General features: G+C 43.2%; 1 protein-coding gene across 4 annotated transcripts in view; it reads left to right on the forward strand.

The window, feature by feature from the left end:
• TOR4A (torsin family 4 member A) overlaps positions 1 to 16,901 on the forward strand; it is a 148,132-nt gene that overhangs the window by 80,999 nt on the left and 50,232 nt on the right. The window contains exon 1 of one of the 4 annotated variants that reach the window (XM_069241341.1): positions 8,480 to 8,608. The exons of 2 other annotated variants lie outside the window; for them this stretch is intronic. The gene's annotated coding sequence lies outside the window, so the exon portion shown is untranslated. Of the gene's footprint in view, positions 1 to 8,479; positions 8,609 to 8,931; positions 9,005 to 16,901 lie in introns of those variants that run through there. One more of the 4 variants, XM_069241345.1, reaches the window with a different exon arrangement.

Raw genomic sequence — 16,901 nt, forward strand, 5'->3', positions numbered from 1 at the left:
ATTTGCAATGCAACAGGTCTCGCATTACGTCGAGTTAGAGCTATTAGCGTTGTAAACTCCTAACCGGACATTTCATGATACATTAAATGGGAAAATAAAACGAGCGCGATCGCGCTGCGAAATAAAGCGAAAAAGTAGTACAGAAACCATACGGAAAACATGGAGCCTCGTATGTTTCCAGTAGTTTATTGGTGCTCTCGAGGAGGGCTAAACACTAGAAAAGGCATGACGTATGCATGCCTTTCACAAATTAAAACAAACGGATTTTAAAAGGCAAACCCACGAGCCAATGAAAGTCACTGATGTAACATGGGCTTGGTTAAAATCCCCCTACAGAGACATTAGAAGAGGGATGGAGTGCTTTGCGCTCGCCCCTCAACACAGCTCCTAAAGCTGCATTTAGCAAGACACTTGCTTCCTGCAGTGCCTCCTCCCTAACCATGTTGTAAAAAAATTCTTACCCCTGCAGGCACCTATTCATACTTCAGGTACAGACCTTGTAGGGGCATCCATTTGAGGCCACTCAAGGGATAATTAGTCCAAGCCACTTGAGGGACTTCCAGCCCACTCACATTGATAGACATCCAACCTGGGCAGCTTGATGCCTGGGTAGCGGTGAAGGCATAAGTGTGTGCAGCTTCTAAGTGGCACCATGTCATGTGTGACTCCTCCAGTCTGCTGTGGACCTTTTTTATTATCTGGCATTTGTATTTCTCTCGCGCTGTCCAAAGCACTGTGCAAAAGGGATTTATAAACCCCAGCTTTGAAAGGTAAAAACAAGGTACAAGTGCTATGTGTGGATAGTGAAAAGCTACGGCTGGCTGAAGGTGTCCCATATTACTTGACAGCTATGGGTCTGCATGCATTTACATTATGTCAGACATGCCAGTGAATAATCCTCATAGGGGATCATTAAACTATGAGAGTGCACAGTTAATCTCACAACAGCATAAAGTGTACTTCTATTGTACACTTTAAAATCCATGTTTTGAATCTGGCAGTGGCACTATGAGATTTACAGGTCTATGGCTACCTGCAAGATTGAATATCTCGTTTTACAAATTAATTTACTTTTATTTTACTAGCGTTTCCATTTCACATCATAGTGCAAACTAGGGCCACCTAGAAATAAATGTGAAGTTGTTATTGTAGTGAGGGTATTTCAAGTGATGTTTTTACTGCTCCCCCCACAGAATCGGACTCTGCTTGTGCCAATAATGCACTCCTGTCCCCTCAGATGCTTCAACAGATTGTGAGCACAACACACTATTGTTGCTACAGTTACTGCAACAGATTGTGATTTAAACACCATTTAGAGAGACGGTGGTGAGGCAGCTGAAGTGGGAAACAATGTGTGGGAGAGCGTGATGGGGGACAGAGACTGAGTAATGGACTTAGAGGGATGGAGAGATTGGGACAGAGACAAAGCCAAGAAAGAGGGCAAAGAGTTGGGGTATTTAGGGAGATAGAGAGAGGCAGAGCCAAGGGAAGGGAGAGACAAAGAGGGGCGTGAAGAAATAAAGAGGGAGAGGCAGCTCGGGGACAGGAACAGGGTGGAGCAGAAGATATGTATACATAGAGACGGAGTAAAAGAAAGTGACAGAATGATGGGTAGATAGCGCGCTACAGATTGGTGGAATAGATTTAGGATATGTAGATTAATCGTGCTGTACATTCATGCGCCAAACCCAGTGGCAGATACAGCTCACATCTGTAGTGGGACTGACAGCGCAGAACCCTTGAAAACCATCCCCCGTGCAGGAGCAGCACGAGGCCAGTGGCCATATCTCAGGGCCTGCGCTGTCAACCACATTGGCAGTGTGAGTACATGCCTCTCGTGCTAAGCAACAGAGCTCACAGAGAATGAGGTTTGCATTGAGAAGTGAATGAAGGTATAGGAGAACATGTCTCAGTTGCAGTAGGGGTTGGGGTGTGCTGGCTTGATTGCATATCTGTGTGAGTGTGCAAGTCTGTGTGTCCACAGCAGTTCTCCCACAGTTAGCGCACTCTTGAGGAATATACGCATAGTTACAACAAAGATAGATACTGAGGTTTCAGGTACCCCAGTGTGTGGTAGCTGGACTCATGCTACTGGACTCATGCTACCTCCACCCAAGAACCTCCACTGGTTGCCAGAATACTTGACTTCAGAGCACATTCCAGCCTTCTTGGAACATAGTCTGACATAAATCCTCTATGGTAAAACGAGGTCATAAACAACATTACACCCTGTTCATCCATGCCTATGTATGTACAGACAATTTGCAACTATGGAGTATAGGACAACAAGTTGACAGCAGGTTCAATGTCTTTCTCCATTCATGAACCTACTATAAGCTGTCCCTGATCAAACACATCATGGATGCTGCACAGTGCTTAATTTTTCAATAAAAACGTGCAGGTATCCAAAGCCCTCCTCTTACAAACGCGGCTGTTGCTTTTAAATGTGGGAGCACAGAATACTGAGGCAGCGTAATCCTGAAGCCATCTCCGGCCTCTTCAATCCATATAAAGTCCCTCCCTGCCCCTTCATCTCACTCCTGCAGCTTTCTGCTTTCGCCCTTTGTGCAGCTATTTCGTTTTTCTCTTTCTCCGTCTTTCCCATATGTGTCTTTTGCTCACAGCAAATGCTTGAGGCAGAAGAATAAGCCCCGGCCCTCAAAAATAAGTACCGGTTCTCAGCACCGGAAACAACAAGCACAAATTAAGCACTTATGCTGCACATGCTTACTCCATGGATGCATAGTGTAGTCCTGCCTTCCATGCCCACTGAGACGTCACAAATGTTGAGAACCTACTTTTCTTCCACAAGAAATCGGGAGTGTCCTCTTTTTAAAAAATGCACCACAAAACACTGCAAAAATGAACCCTTCCTGCCCAACGACCATATGACACAACAGATCTTGCACCCAGCCCACTGTCATCCAACCAGTAAGCAAAAACACAGACATTTGCTTCCTCGCATAGTTGTTTGACCTAAAGCTTTTTGCTCTAAGAAAACCTACAATGACTTCACAATAGCACCTTGTATCTTCTAGTTTACTTTAAGATTATTTTCAACAAATGTTTGCATTTCCAAGGCCGATAAGTGCCCACTTATGAATCCCTCTCTGTCGCACTACCTCCAAAGTTACAGCCGCAAACAAGAGAACAGTTTCGTTTTTTTCCTCCCACTAAATGTACCTGGGCTTATTCCTTTACAGCCTGGGTGCACGTGTAACCATAAGGACTATGTGAAAAGGAAGGAGGGAATGTGTGAGGAGGAGTATGGACATTCTACAAGCAGCGCAATCATAGTCATATTTCTCAGCAGTAACCCCCTGCAAGGCATAGACTGGATGTCTCTTGGGGTTTACGGACTGGTTTTAGTCTTATTAAACTCGGTGATACAAGTTCAAGGTTATTCACCTGTGGGTTGCAGGCCACGCTCTACTGCTGCAACAGATGTGAAAGCCACCAAGCTATCTTCCTTGATGAGGTCAGGCTGTGCATTCCCGAGTCAGATAAAGCATGAGTTCAGGCACAATTTTTGTGTGTGAGCGATCACCGAAGTGATTCCACGAAGAAACGTTTTCTATTCCCGGAGTGTTCTGATCGTATTATGAAACAGTGTGGCATTGTGAAGCTAACAAACAGCATTTAGACCCTGTTTCATTCTATGCACTAGAGATTTACAACATACAGTATGTTCCTCTGACGAGGTGCTCACCTGCCCCAGAGCTACTCGACCAAATGGTTGCTATACCCGACTGTGCAAAGACTGATCAGCCCTCTGATAATGTGCGTTCAGGTAATATGAGTCATTCTTAATGTGGGACAGAAACCAGCTGCGAATGTGTTCAGAACAAACGCGTATTTCATGTGACTTATATCTGCCATCCATGCTGTATAGTCACGCACCAAGAATTTAAGCATAAACCATTCATGTAAAATGAGAGAGAGCTAGTGAAACCCATAAAGTGGCTGATCTCCACAGAATGGAACCATAAATCTTGGAATCAATCCAGACTCCCGCTCTTGTTCAAACTGTGTGATCCTCTGCAAATATTTTATTTCATCGAGCCCCCGTTTTCTTCACGGTCTTTGATGAAAGCACCTTTAGTTAAGTGAGCTGAGGATGAGCACTGTACAAATATATCTTGTGTTTCATTTAATAAACTGTAATATTGATAATTAAAAAAATAACCTTCGTATATCACGTTAATGCACTGTACGGCTGCTTTCTAGCTAGCTATCAGGTGTGTTTGAAAATGGCACAGAAATAGTTTTGATGTACATCACATGATTTTTGTTGGCACACAGAAAGGCTTCTATTAACTTTGAACTGTAAACACACATCGATGGAAAAAAAATAAACAATTTAAAAAAACAAGTACTGGTAAGCAATGTTCCCTCTAATTTTTTTCCACTGTGTGCGGCAGTGTGCGGTTTCTGTGCGCTGCAGCCAAGGATACGTGCGCCATGAAATTGACCATTCACGCGCGCGCATCGCATAACTAGCCAAGATCTTTGGCATTAGCCTCTCCATACCACTAAAGCAAAAAAGGGATATCATTGCTCCATGCAATAGGGCATCGAGGCAGTTTTGTGACCTGGTTGCACACCCCAAGGAGATGACCTGTTAAGTGCCACCTACACCCCAGTTAGAGAAAACAGAGGAACATTGCCCGTGGCCTTTAAACGCTGTTTTCATTGACTTCAATCCACATTCAAATATGAGCATTCTCTGCAATAGGAGAGCACGACTATCGCTCTAAAAGGCTTATTTGAGCTGAGAAAGTGATAATGCATATAAACAACTATGAAGTATGCCAATGATGGAAAAGTTGATAACAGCACATTTCCTACTGTCCAGATGCATTTCCTAGCTCATTAACCATTAATTTTCAACATAAATATCACTTGCTCGCTTGTATGCTAAAGTACGCCAAATGATGTTTAAAACACTCCCCGCGGCATTTAAACGCTGTTTTCATTCACTTCAATCCAGATTCAAATATGAGCATTATCTCATATAGCACATATATCGCTCTAAAAGGCTTATTTATAAACGTGCGCGCTTGCCGAAGGGGCCTGTGCGATGGGGGAAGGAAAGGTGCGCGCGCGCGCCTTACAGGGAACATTGATGGTAAGGAAAAGTTATGGCCTTGGCACTCCAGTGCACTTCTTTATGGCAGATGCCCTCATTAATCAGGATAACTACTTTTACCCCTTGTATAAGAGTGCCAGTGGATTATATGACATCTGATTATAGCTAGATTAGGCTGCCCTACACAAGATATCAACTTGGACAGTTAGTCTAAAATCATCACATATCGAACACTATCAAGGTGAAGGGAGTAAATATTGATTGCCAACTAAATTAAATTACAGGACTTGACAAGGTGAGGACAGAAGCAATAAATTCTATTGTAACTTTAAAAAGTAGCAGAATGCACTGTAAAACACCCTGGGCAGCCTGGTATAGTGATGCCTTGAGATTTAAAAAAATGAGATTTGAAGGCTCTAGAAGGGGAGTTGTGTGTAAATTAACAGTCACTCAGTATTAGTATAGCACAGCTCTGTCACTCCTGTGTGAAGCTTAAACAGGCATCTCTTCTGCATGGAGAGCCAGTGGAGGTCCTCGGGTGGGGGGCTGATGTGGGATTGTTTGGGAAGGTCGAGTATAAGTCTGGCTGCAGCATTCTGTATGGTCTGGAGTTTCTTGAGGAGGTGTGGAGAGCATTGCCATAATCAAGTGGGCTTGTGACAAGGGCCTGGGTGATGGTCTTTCTGGTGTTGATGGTGTTGATGGGGATCCATCTAAAGATTCTGTGGGGCATGTGGAGAGTGTGGAAGCAGGAGGCAGCGACTGCATTCATTTGGCACTTCATGGTGCGTCTGTCATCAAGGATGATGCTGAGGTTGCAGGCCTGGTCTGTAGGTGTGTGTGGGTCTGAGCTTGGAGGCCACCAACTGTTGTCCCAAGGGGTGATGTTCTTCCCAAAGATCAGTACTTCTGTCTTGTCAGAGTTAAGCTTGAGGCATTTGGTTCTCATCCAATCAGCGACACTGGTCATGGCGTTGCAGAGGTTTATTTTGGTGGTGGAAGGGTCTTCGATAAGAAGATGAGTTGTGTGTGGTCTGCATAGGATATGATGCTGAGTGCATGGGTTCTGATGATGTCTGCGAGGGAAGTCATGTATGTGTTGAATATGGTGGGATGGTGGGACTGAGGGACGATCATTAGGGTGCACCGCATATGATGCTCTTTGGTTTCAGAGGTGAAGGGTGGCAGGCAGATTCTCTGTGTTCGACCCTTGTGGAAGGATGTGATCCACTTGAGGGCGTTTCAGTGCATGCCGATGCTGTTGAATCTGTTGATAGGAGTCGGTGAGATATGGATCAGGGCAGCAGTCTCACCGCAGTCAATGAGAGATCTGATCTTTGACAAGGTAAGAGCACATATGTTGAAGCAGTACAACAATATAAAAAGCTAATCAAATAAACTAAAATGGCTTACCTAACAAAATACAATCAGCCAATAATAAATCAAGAGATGTTTCCAAAACTCCTAATGAGATAGGAAACCCTCCTTTATAGTCAACAAAACTGATCACACAGCAGAACTATGTCATACTTTAGTCACGTATTTCTGTTTCAATTTAATTTAGAAATACGTTTTGAAACCCAATGAATATAGAAGAGGATAGTGCTAAATGCATTCATAAACTAGCTGCAATTGACACCACCTAAAGATTGTTACACTTTGCCTCGCTTTTGGTACTAACGTTGCTATGAAGGTGAAATCAGGTCTCCTTTAAATCTGTGTCCTGCAAACACCTTTCACCTATTAATGGAAACAATATCTCCATCTATGACTGATATTACTAATTACTCTTTTCAGGCTGAAAGTATTCCCTTAACTTGCAAAAAAAGGCATTGTTGAGCCAATATTTAGAAACATCTTCTGCTGATTCTACAATCCACAGTAACTCTCGCCCAATTTAATTACAGCCTTTAATGTCAAAAGTGTAAGAGAAGGTTCCAGACTTCTAATTATCCAGGTTTATCTTGCTAAATGACCTAAAGGCATGGTTTATAGCTTGTTATGAAACAGAGGTTGTGATTTTGAAGAGATTAATTATCTGCAGGTGATCCAGGATAGAGACGGAATTGTGGCTTTCACATTACTGGATCTATCCACAGCTTTTAACAGGTGTGTCATTCTATTCTCATCACACAATTAAGTGAAATTGGTATAGAGGGTCCTGCATTATAGTGGCTGAAGTGTTTCATGTCTAAAGCCAGCGCGAGGGTCTCCCTACCGCCTTTTACATCCAAGGAGTTTTTAGTGGAATGTGACACTCACCAGCTTTACATGTGCATAGGTTACATTACACAAGCATACATGCCAACCCTCCCGATTCAGGCGGGCGACTACCGATTTCAAGGCTAGTCTCCCATTTCCCAATTCCTTCATGTAAAAACCTGACTCCTCTGTGGGCTTCAGCTGACAGGGCCTGCCTGGTCTTGTGTAACTCGTGAATATGTGCTGCCAGTAACCTGCTCCTGCATGCCAGTACATAGCTCTCGCAGCAAGCTCCAGCTGCTTACCATAGCACTTTAGCCCTGCTACTGATATGTAAGGGGAAAAAACATGCATTTGCGTATCTAGTATCAGATCCTGCAGCACAGACTTGCAAATCCCATACATAACAGTAACCCGATTCAGGCCCCAATAGAAGTCAATGGGGAAATACATTCTCGCGATTTTTTCTAGAAATCTCCCACTTTTCTCTTCTAGAATGTTGGCATGTGTGCACAAGGACACGTTCACCTTTTCAGAAGCAAAAGGACATTAAGTGATTTTTCAAGTATCACAGGATATTGAAGTGCGAAACTGGAACCTGTTTTTTTTTTAGCTCCAAAGTTAGCAGCTCTGGCCGTTAGGCCACATTCAATCCCGTTTCAGAAACCTTTAGGCGAAAGGGGTGTTGTTTTCATAACCTATGTAATATCGGCACCATGCCAGCTCAGGACCACAACGGTACACAGTATCCCAGACAAGACCATAACTATACACAGTATCCCGGGCGATAGCTCAGATTGGACAACCCCACACCCTGGTGGCCATCAGGCACACTTTGAAACACTTCCCTCAACATCAAACGAAAAAGAAGAAACCACACACGCCTACGCGGTGTAGAATTTTACGCATGCAGGCGAACACTTCAGCGCTTCACGTAGGTGTAGTAGGAGTTAAATAACTGCTGCAATACAATACAGTCCTGTGAATTTCGGTACCCTAAAACCAGGAATTTCCGTAGATTTGTCTTGAAATGTCCTAGTTTCACCAGCAGCTACTAAAGTTAGGGCTTAGCAACAAATGCAGTTTTCTTTATGGACAAACCTGCAGACTGTTGCCGTAGAGGACCGATACTAAACAACGCATGCTAGCTGATGCAACACGCTCTTTTAAGACGCGCCCCTGCCTGCAGCAGATTTTTAAGGGAGGCAGGACATTTGATGCTGGGGCAGAGCGAGATTGCTGCTGCGAGGTGAGGGCGGACTGTAGGGGCCGAGAACAAAAAAAAAAAACTCTAAAACCAATGAAGTGGAGAAACAGGTAAGAAACAAAGTCTCGTGTAGCCGTCTCGTAGCATTTTGTACGTTGTGACGGACGAAGAGTAGAGTTCGTGAGCCCTGAGACGGGACAGAAAATATTGATTGACAGAACTCGTTTCCGAGTCCAGGCGTAGTTAGGTTGGCCTGTCAATGTGGTTTTACTGTGCATTCTGGGACTCGGAGTCCAGATTTGTAAAAATAGGGCTGCACGCCTTAGAATGGCAATCACGCCCCCCACAAAAATAAAAAATAAAAAATAAAATCTGGAATGGATCTATTGCTCGTAATTGGACTAGGCCCTAGGGAAACCCTACAGCTCAGAATTGAGCCTCGACGGGCAGAAAGGGAACAGTCTTCGACCCAGGAAAGGCTGGAGGAATCGTTGGCAGTTCAAGTGGTGCTTTTTTTTCTTATCTAATTGCAAATATGTAATCGAACTAACTTGCGGATTCCAATTGTCTACTGATCTCAACGTGCGTGTGCGGCTGCGTTTTTATGCTACAATAGCTTTGGTTGGCGAGGCGCTGTTAAGTGACCTTCGAGCAATTTATTGCATTTGTTTCTACCTCAGAAAAGCAATGGTAGCGCAGATAAGTCTAGGCTTCTCAAGCTTGCAGTGTTTTTTTTTTCTTTATTCTGCAAACGTAACTAAAATATTAGAAGTGTAAACGCAATGGGCAAACATACCGCCACCAAAAAATGACATAAATGTGTGCCAAGAAAGTAAATAAAAATGAACTAGTGTAGGAATTCATGAAAAGAAAACATGAAATGAAAGTAGAAATTGTCCTACAAACCGTGGCATGGATGCGGACTACTTCTTAGGTGTAAATACATTGACTGCCGTTATTCACAATGAAGGGAGCCAGTGGCTGAAGTAGGGGGACCCATTGCCCCAATGGTGTAGGCGTTGGTGGGTGGAAGCAAAACGGAAATGGCATTTGGATAACCCAACAGAAGAACAAGGTTTATAGACTGCTGACCATTGAAAGAGCTGGCTCCTGAGGAGCTTTCCCCTTCAAAGTAAACTCCATGCCTTTCCAAAGAACCCAATAGCTACAGACTTGCCGCCTCTTTGCCCCGCACGTCTCCAAGGCAACACCTAAATTAGAGTTCTAGTTGCCTACCTGTGTTCCGCTCCCCCCCCTCCCACCACCGGTAGTCCAATAGCTCAGGCTATCAGGCAGGATATGACTGCAGTCCCTTTTTAGGTTGAGCACGCAAGCGCTTTGACCTGTGGTACGTTTGAAAGTATTGTGGGCTTTTAACTACGCCCATCACTTTCACTTGTTCATGGACTTGGCTTTCAAAAATGACTTGCTGTCACTGATAAATGCTTTATGCTTGTCCCACCTTGAGAATGTTTTTGTCACGCCTTGCAGACTGCCCTGTTACATGACTTAATGCATGATTGACCATATACTTCAATTTCTTTTGTCTCTCCCCTTCATGCTGCATGGCCACCATGGGACAGGCACATTAGCGCAAACTCGATTGGTGGTTTTGGAACGCTGGTCATATTGTTCAGTTACCTAACCAGAGTCAATTCTCATGGCTCTCTCCTTAAAACACTTGAAATTGGTGAAAGCTTTACATGAAACAGAAATTCTCAAAGTGAAAGCGGCTTTCCTGGCGCTGCGGGAGAGTCCATACTACAATATTCACTGCACTCCAGGAAAACTCGACCAATAATGATTTGCAGGGCATTACCTTTTACAAAACAGTTTTGCTCGTAACTCCACCTGTGGAAGTCCTAGGACAATGGGACCACTACCAAAATGTTCAAAACAACATACTCTTTCTGTCTACATCATTTTTGCATCCCCACACTAGGTTAGTGGAAACCTCAAAATAATAACCCCTCCCACCATTCAGTGTGTGTTTAAGTTATTTCGTGGCTGAAACTCCTTCTTTTTTTTTTTTTTTTTTTTTTCTGCAGCTGGGAGTCTTTTGTATTTTAAGGGTTTTGTTTGTAATATCTTTGATATAGGCCTGCTACCCCTGAATAAATATAATGCACTATGCCGTCTAAGGGCTAAATATATGGTTACACTGCATTCTTGTTTGCTGTTTTTTGTGTGTGGTTATGTCCTCTAGGGCAGGTGTCTCCATTAGTCCAGCACAGGCTACCAGTAGCTTCCAGACCCCTTGAGAGTAGCTCACAGCATGGAGTGCATTTTTAAATAAACACAATGTCACAATTTTCCCTTTTAAAGTTAAGGGAAGGTTGTGTATATTTTAAATTATATCACCAGGCTGTAGATAGCAGGGCCTGATAAGGAGCAGTGCTGGAGTCAGATTTATAACCCAAGTTACAGAGGTGAAGAATTGAAGAGCAATGGTATTTAACTCTTACATAAAAGTCCTTATCAACTCCGTATTTGAAGTGATAACAAAATGATGTTTAACACTGCTTTTAAGTTAACTTATATTTAAGTTAACTTTTAATTTTAATTTTATCAAATTAATTTTCAAAGTGTTGCATTTACAAACAGCAGGCCTCTTGCTCCCTGTAGCTATTAGAGCACTGTGGAATATTTATATTGAAAAATACAACCATCTTTTAAATGGGAGACATTTAAAGTGCAGAAAAATATTCCACATTATGAACATATTTGCACTTTAACTCTTTCCCATTTAAAAACATGGTTGTATTTTTGTGTTATACTTTTAACGGTGCCACATATGATGAAAGGTATGCCGTGTGCCACAAGTACATATGACACCGGCTCTCAGTTACCCATACACAAACATCCCATTCATATGCACACGTGTTCATACATCCCCAAAGACCACGCTCTCACTGACAGATGTGGCCCTAGGCAAAGTATTTTGTTCAAACCATAGCATCTGGATCTATCAACAATGGGCTTAACCCCTTCGCTGCCAGGCCTTTCCCCCTCAGGTGCCAAGCCTTTTTTTGGCTATTTGGGGCAGTTCGCGCTTAGGCCCTCCTAACTTTTTGGCCAAGTAAGCTACCCACGCCAAATTTGCATTCTTTTTTTCCCAACATCCTAGTAATTCTAGAGGTACCCAGAGTTTGTGGGTTCCCCAGGAGGAGACCAGGAAATTAGCCAAAACACAGCAAAAATTTCATTTTTTTTAAAAATGGGAAACAATGGCTGCAGAAGAAGGCTTGTGTGTGTGTTTTTTTTTTTTTTTTTCATCCCCTGAAAATGGCATCAACAAATGGATTGCGGTGCTAAAATCATCATCTTCCCAGCTTTCAGGAACAGGCAGAGTCGTATTGGAAAACCATATTTTTCAACACAATTTTGGCATTTGACCTGGACATTACCCATTTTCACTGTATTTTGTGCTTTTAGCCTCCTTCCAGTTAGTGACAGAAATGGGTGTGAAATCAGTGCTCGATCCTGGAAAGCTAAATGTTCCTGAAAAGTAGACAACATTCTGAATTCAGCAAGGGGTCATTTGTGTAGATCCTACATGGTTTTCCTACAGAAAATAACAGTTAAAATAACAAAATATTGAAATTTGAGGTGAAAAAAAACAGCCATTTCTCTCCACGTTTTACTCTGTAACTTTTTTCTGCGATTTTTAGATTTATGAAAACAATATACCGTTATGTCTACAGGAGCATTCTGGTTGCGGGGATATATAGGGCTTGTAGGTTCATCAAGAACCCTAGGTTCTCCGAGCCAATAAATGAGCTGCACCCTGCAATGGGTTTTCATGCTATAACGGGTATGCAGCAATTAATTTTCTGAAATATAAAGAGTGAAAAATAGGTATCAAGGAAACCTTGGTATTTCCAAATGGACACAGAATAAGGTGTTGCGAAGCAGTGGTTATTTGCACATCTCTGAATTCCGAGGTCCCCATACTAGCATGTGAATTACAGGGCATTTCTCAAATAGATGTCTTTTTTACACACTGTCTTACATTTGGAAGGAAAAAATGTAGAGAAAGACAAGGAGCAATAACACTTGTTCTCATTTTCTGTGTTCCCCCAAGTCTCCCAATAAAAATGGGACCTCACTTGCGTGGGTAGGCCTAATGCTCGCGACAGGAAACACAACATGGACACATCACATTTTTACAAAGAAATCTGACCCGTTGTTTGCAAAGTGCCTAGCTTTAGATTTTGGCCTCTAGCTCAGCCGGCACCTAGGGAAACCTACCAAACCTGTGCATTTTTGAAAAACAGATATCTAGGGGAATCCAGGATGCGGTGACTTGTGGGGCTCTCACCAGGGTCTGTTACCCAGAATCCTTTGCAAACCTCCAAATTTGGCCCAAAAAACCACTTTTTCCTCACATTTTGGTTGCAGAAAGTTCTGGAATGTGAGAGGAGCCACAGATTTCCTTCCAGCCAGCGTTCCCCCCCCCAAGTTTCCTGATAAAAGTTGTACCTCACTTGTGTGAGTAGGACCAGTGCCCGCAAAAGGAAATGCCCCGAAACAGTATCTGAACACATCAAAATTATCAGATAAATACAAAACTACCTGTTTTTGCGGGGGGCAACTGCGTTTTTGGTCCTGGGCTCAGCAGCCATACAGGTATACTTACCAAACCCAGACATTTCTGAAAACTGGACACCCGAGGGAGTCCACGGAGGTATGACTTGCGTGGATCCCCCAGTGGTTTCTTACCCAGAATACTCCGCAAACCTCAAATTTAGCTAACAAAAATCACATTTTCCCACATTTCTGTGTGGGATCACTGCACTGGGACAAATTTCCTACCACCCAACGGTCCCCCCAGTCTCACGGTAAAAAATTGTACCTCACTTGTGTAGGTGGGCCAAGTGCCTGTGACAGGGAAGAGGCAAAAACATGTTGAAATTGAGCGGGAACCAAAGCGGGTCCAAAAGGGCAGTTTGGAAAAAAAAGAAAATTTAGGCTGACAAGCGGGGCAGAATGTTTATTGGTATGGATGAAACAATGCTGAGTGGTAGGAATTTTGTGAACTCCTGCAGATTCCGAAAGGCTCCATCACAAAAATTTGGAAAAAATGTGTGATTTCTAGCAAAGTTGGAAGTTTGCAGGGCATTGTGGTTAAGAAAATGGTGCGGGGTCAATGTGAAGCTCACTGCCCTGGACTCACCCAGATGTTTAGTTTTCTGTTGTGTCTAGGTCTTGTGGATTTTAATACATGGCAGCGTCCAAAAAGTGCAGCCCTCACCATTTCAAGTCACTGGTGGGCAGAACAACTTTGGCCCCATTTATTTTGGCTGGGGGTATGGCCATACCCCCACCCTCTTATTTTGAAAAAAATCTTCCCTGGTCTCTGGTGGGCTTTCTGCCCCCCCTTGGGGGCAGATGGGCCTTCCAAAAATAGGCTGATCTGCCCAATATGGCCAACAATAATGTGCTCCCATGGGGAGCAACCCTTTCCCAAGGGGCTGCCCCCCCCCCCCCCCAAACAAAATACACACATCCCAATCCCTGGTGCCTAAGTGGTTTCTGACCCCCCTCCCCCAGGGGCAGATCAACCTAATAGAAATGGGTCTATCTTGGCCCGCAAGGGGGGCAGAAATGGCCTAAAAACAATTGCCCCCTCCCGGGAGCTACGCTTGCCTAAGGGGTTGCTCCCCTTATCTATATATATATATATATATATATATATATATATATATATATTCCTGGTGCCTAATGGCTTCTGCCCCCGGGGGGAGGGGGGGAGCAGAAATGACATTAAATAAAATGCCCCCTTGGGGAGCAGCCCTTGCCCAAGGGGCTGCTCTCCTTATGACAATTTCCCCCCCAAAAAAAATCCCTGGTGTCTAGTGGCTTCCTGCAGCACGATCACAATGCACAGAGAGACATGAAGAGGGAAGGAAAAGTCTTTCTTTCTCTTTTCATACCTCTCTTCCTCCCCTGCCCCCCGCACAGAGGAGAAACAAATCAGTTTTTCCTCAGTCGCGCTGAAAGCATTGCTTCCAGAGTGACAGGAGTTGACCTCTGTCACGGGTGGGGGGGTGGAAGGGGAAGCCATTTTCCCTTCCAGCCCTGCCCTGGGGCGGGTGGAGGTGGAGGGGATTCCCTAGGAGGGAGCGCCAGCGCTTCCCCTGAGGGCCTGTACCAGGACATCCGTGGCTCCTCAGTACCACACCACCAGACGTAACCATTATGTCCTTGGCGTAGAAGGGGTTAGTCAAGGAAGTTTGCAGTGGGGGTGTCTGGTGATAATGTGTGAGTTGTTTATCCTTGGGTAGCTCACAATGATTTTCATTGATCAGAAGTAGCTCTTGCTACAGAAAAGGTTGGAGACCCCTGCTCTAGGGGCTAAATATATAGTTACATTACCATGTTTCTTACAAATGCTATTTTCATTGTGGTGTCTTCTAGGGGCTGTTCTAAGCATTACAGTCATTTCAACATATTAAAATATTTGTGGAATGGAAACTTGTCCCATAATGCTTTGCAAGGGATTACTTTTACAAAACATCTTTGCTCATAACTCAGCCTGTCGTGGTCCTAAGCCGATGGGACCACCTTTAAAACATCGACCATAATGTGCTCTTTCTGTCTACATCATCTCTGATTCTCCACGCTATGTCAACGGGGACTCCAAAATAATAACCCCTACCATCATTATCTCTTTAAGCTTTCTCATGACTGGAACTTTTGTTTTACAGCTGAGAGAAGTTATGTTTTATGGGTCTTATTTGTAATATCATTGAAATAGTTTTGCTAGCCTTACAAATGTGTAATGCTGTATGCTCTCTAGTGGGTAAATATATGGTTCCACTGCATTACTTTCTCCCATTCTTTTTTATGTGGTTATGTTCACTAAGGGCTGATTGGATGATTACATGACCAGATTTTTTCTAAATGCAATTTTTATTGTGGTGTCCTCTACGGGCTGTTCTGAGCATTGCAGTCAACCTTCTATAATATTTGTGGCGTGAAAACTTGCTAATGCTTTGCAGGGCATTACTTTTACAAAACATTTTTGATCATAACTTAGCCTGTGGTGGTCCTAGGACAATGGGACCACCTTGAAAACAAGCTCTGTCTACATCATCTTTGGGTCCCCACACTATTTTAGTGGGGACCCCAAAATAACTCCTCCCACCATTCAGTGTATTTTAAGCTTTATCATGGCTACAACTTTTGTTTTACAGCTGGGAGAAGTTTTGTTTTAAAGGCCTTTTTTGTAATATCATTGCAGTAGGCCTGCTAGCCCTTCAAATGCCCTCTATGGGCTAAGTATATGGTTACACTGCATTGGTTTCTCCTGTTTTTTTAATGGGGTTTTCTCCTCTAGGCGCTAACAAAAAGGTTACATTACACTTCTTACAAATGATATTTTAGTTATGGTGCCCTCTAGGGACTGTTTCGAGCATTACAGACTAATACCAAAAGTTTACTTCTGATCAAGGTTTATATGATACTTGTATATGTTTTAATAATCTCTCCTTATTACATTTACGACCATAATTCAGGCCAACTTAACATCCTTATTACACTATGACTGTTTGAACACTCTTGATATGTTTGGGTGACTCTTCTAGTTTGTTTTCTTATCTGTGGCTGTCTTGTGTCTTTTTTGGGGGAAATTGTTAGCCAGCCAGCAACTCTGATGGCAGGGTGGTGAAAGTGGTCTATTAGAATTAGCATGATAGATTTAAGTTAAGATGCTAAAAGGCAACAATTTCAATTTTTGCTGCAAATAGAGGAAGAAGGTAAATGGAAGTACTTTAGTTATATGAAGGGCTACTGGAATTATATGGCAGGAAAAGACAAAATTATGAGTCCGGGTTCACCAATTTATGTGGAAAGAAATGTCCAGTTATGAATTTACAATGCCAATAGCTCTAACTCAAGCAAATGGCAAGACCTATTGCATTGCAAATGCTTGTTCTAGACTTGTGATAGATAGCTAAGCACAGAAAATGAAACCTTTTAAACCTATGGTTAAAAGGCTTGTGTACCTGCCTCAGGAAGCAGAACCTTGTTCTGCAGTCTTAGTTCTCCGCATTAGATATTCCAGTTTAGGTTTCCCTTGTGCCCATCTTCAGACATACACTCCAGCAGTCTTTCACAAAGAGGTAGTGACTTGTGCACTTTTGATTTAGCACATAGGCTGAACAGCAAAATGAGCAGCCCCAAACAAGCAGGGTTCAAACAAATAAATCCCTTTTGAATTGGTTAAAATGTTAGCAATGTGCTCCATGTGCTTAATTTGTGCCATTGGTTGCAGTTGGTAAGCACCACCACTCAAATGTAGGGCCTCAGACTTGTCTTTCCTCTGCAGACTTTGTATTAGAGCGAGAGAAAGTCTGAAAAGGAAGAAAAGGGGCAGAGAACAATAGATTGATAAAGGGA

This window comes from Pleurodeles waltl, chromosome 6 (genome assembly GCF_031143425.1).
Source record: "Pleurodeles waltl isolate 20211129_DDA chromosome 6, aPleWal1.hap1.20221129, whole genome shotgun sequence".
NCBI classification, from domain to species: Eukaryota; Metazoa; Chordata; class Amphibia; order Caudata; family Salamandridae; genus Pleurodeles; species Pleurodeles waltl.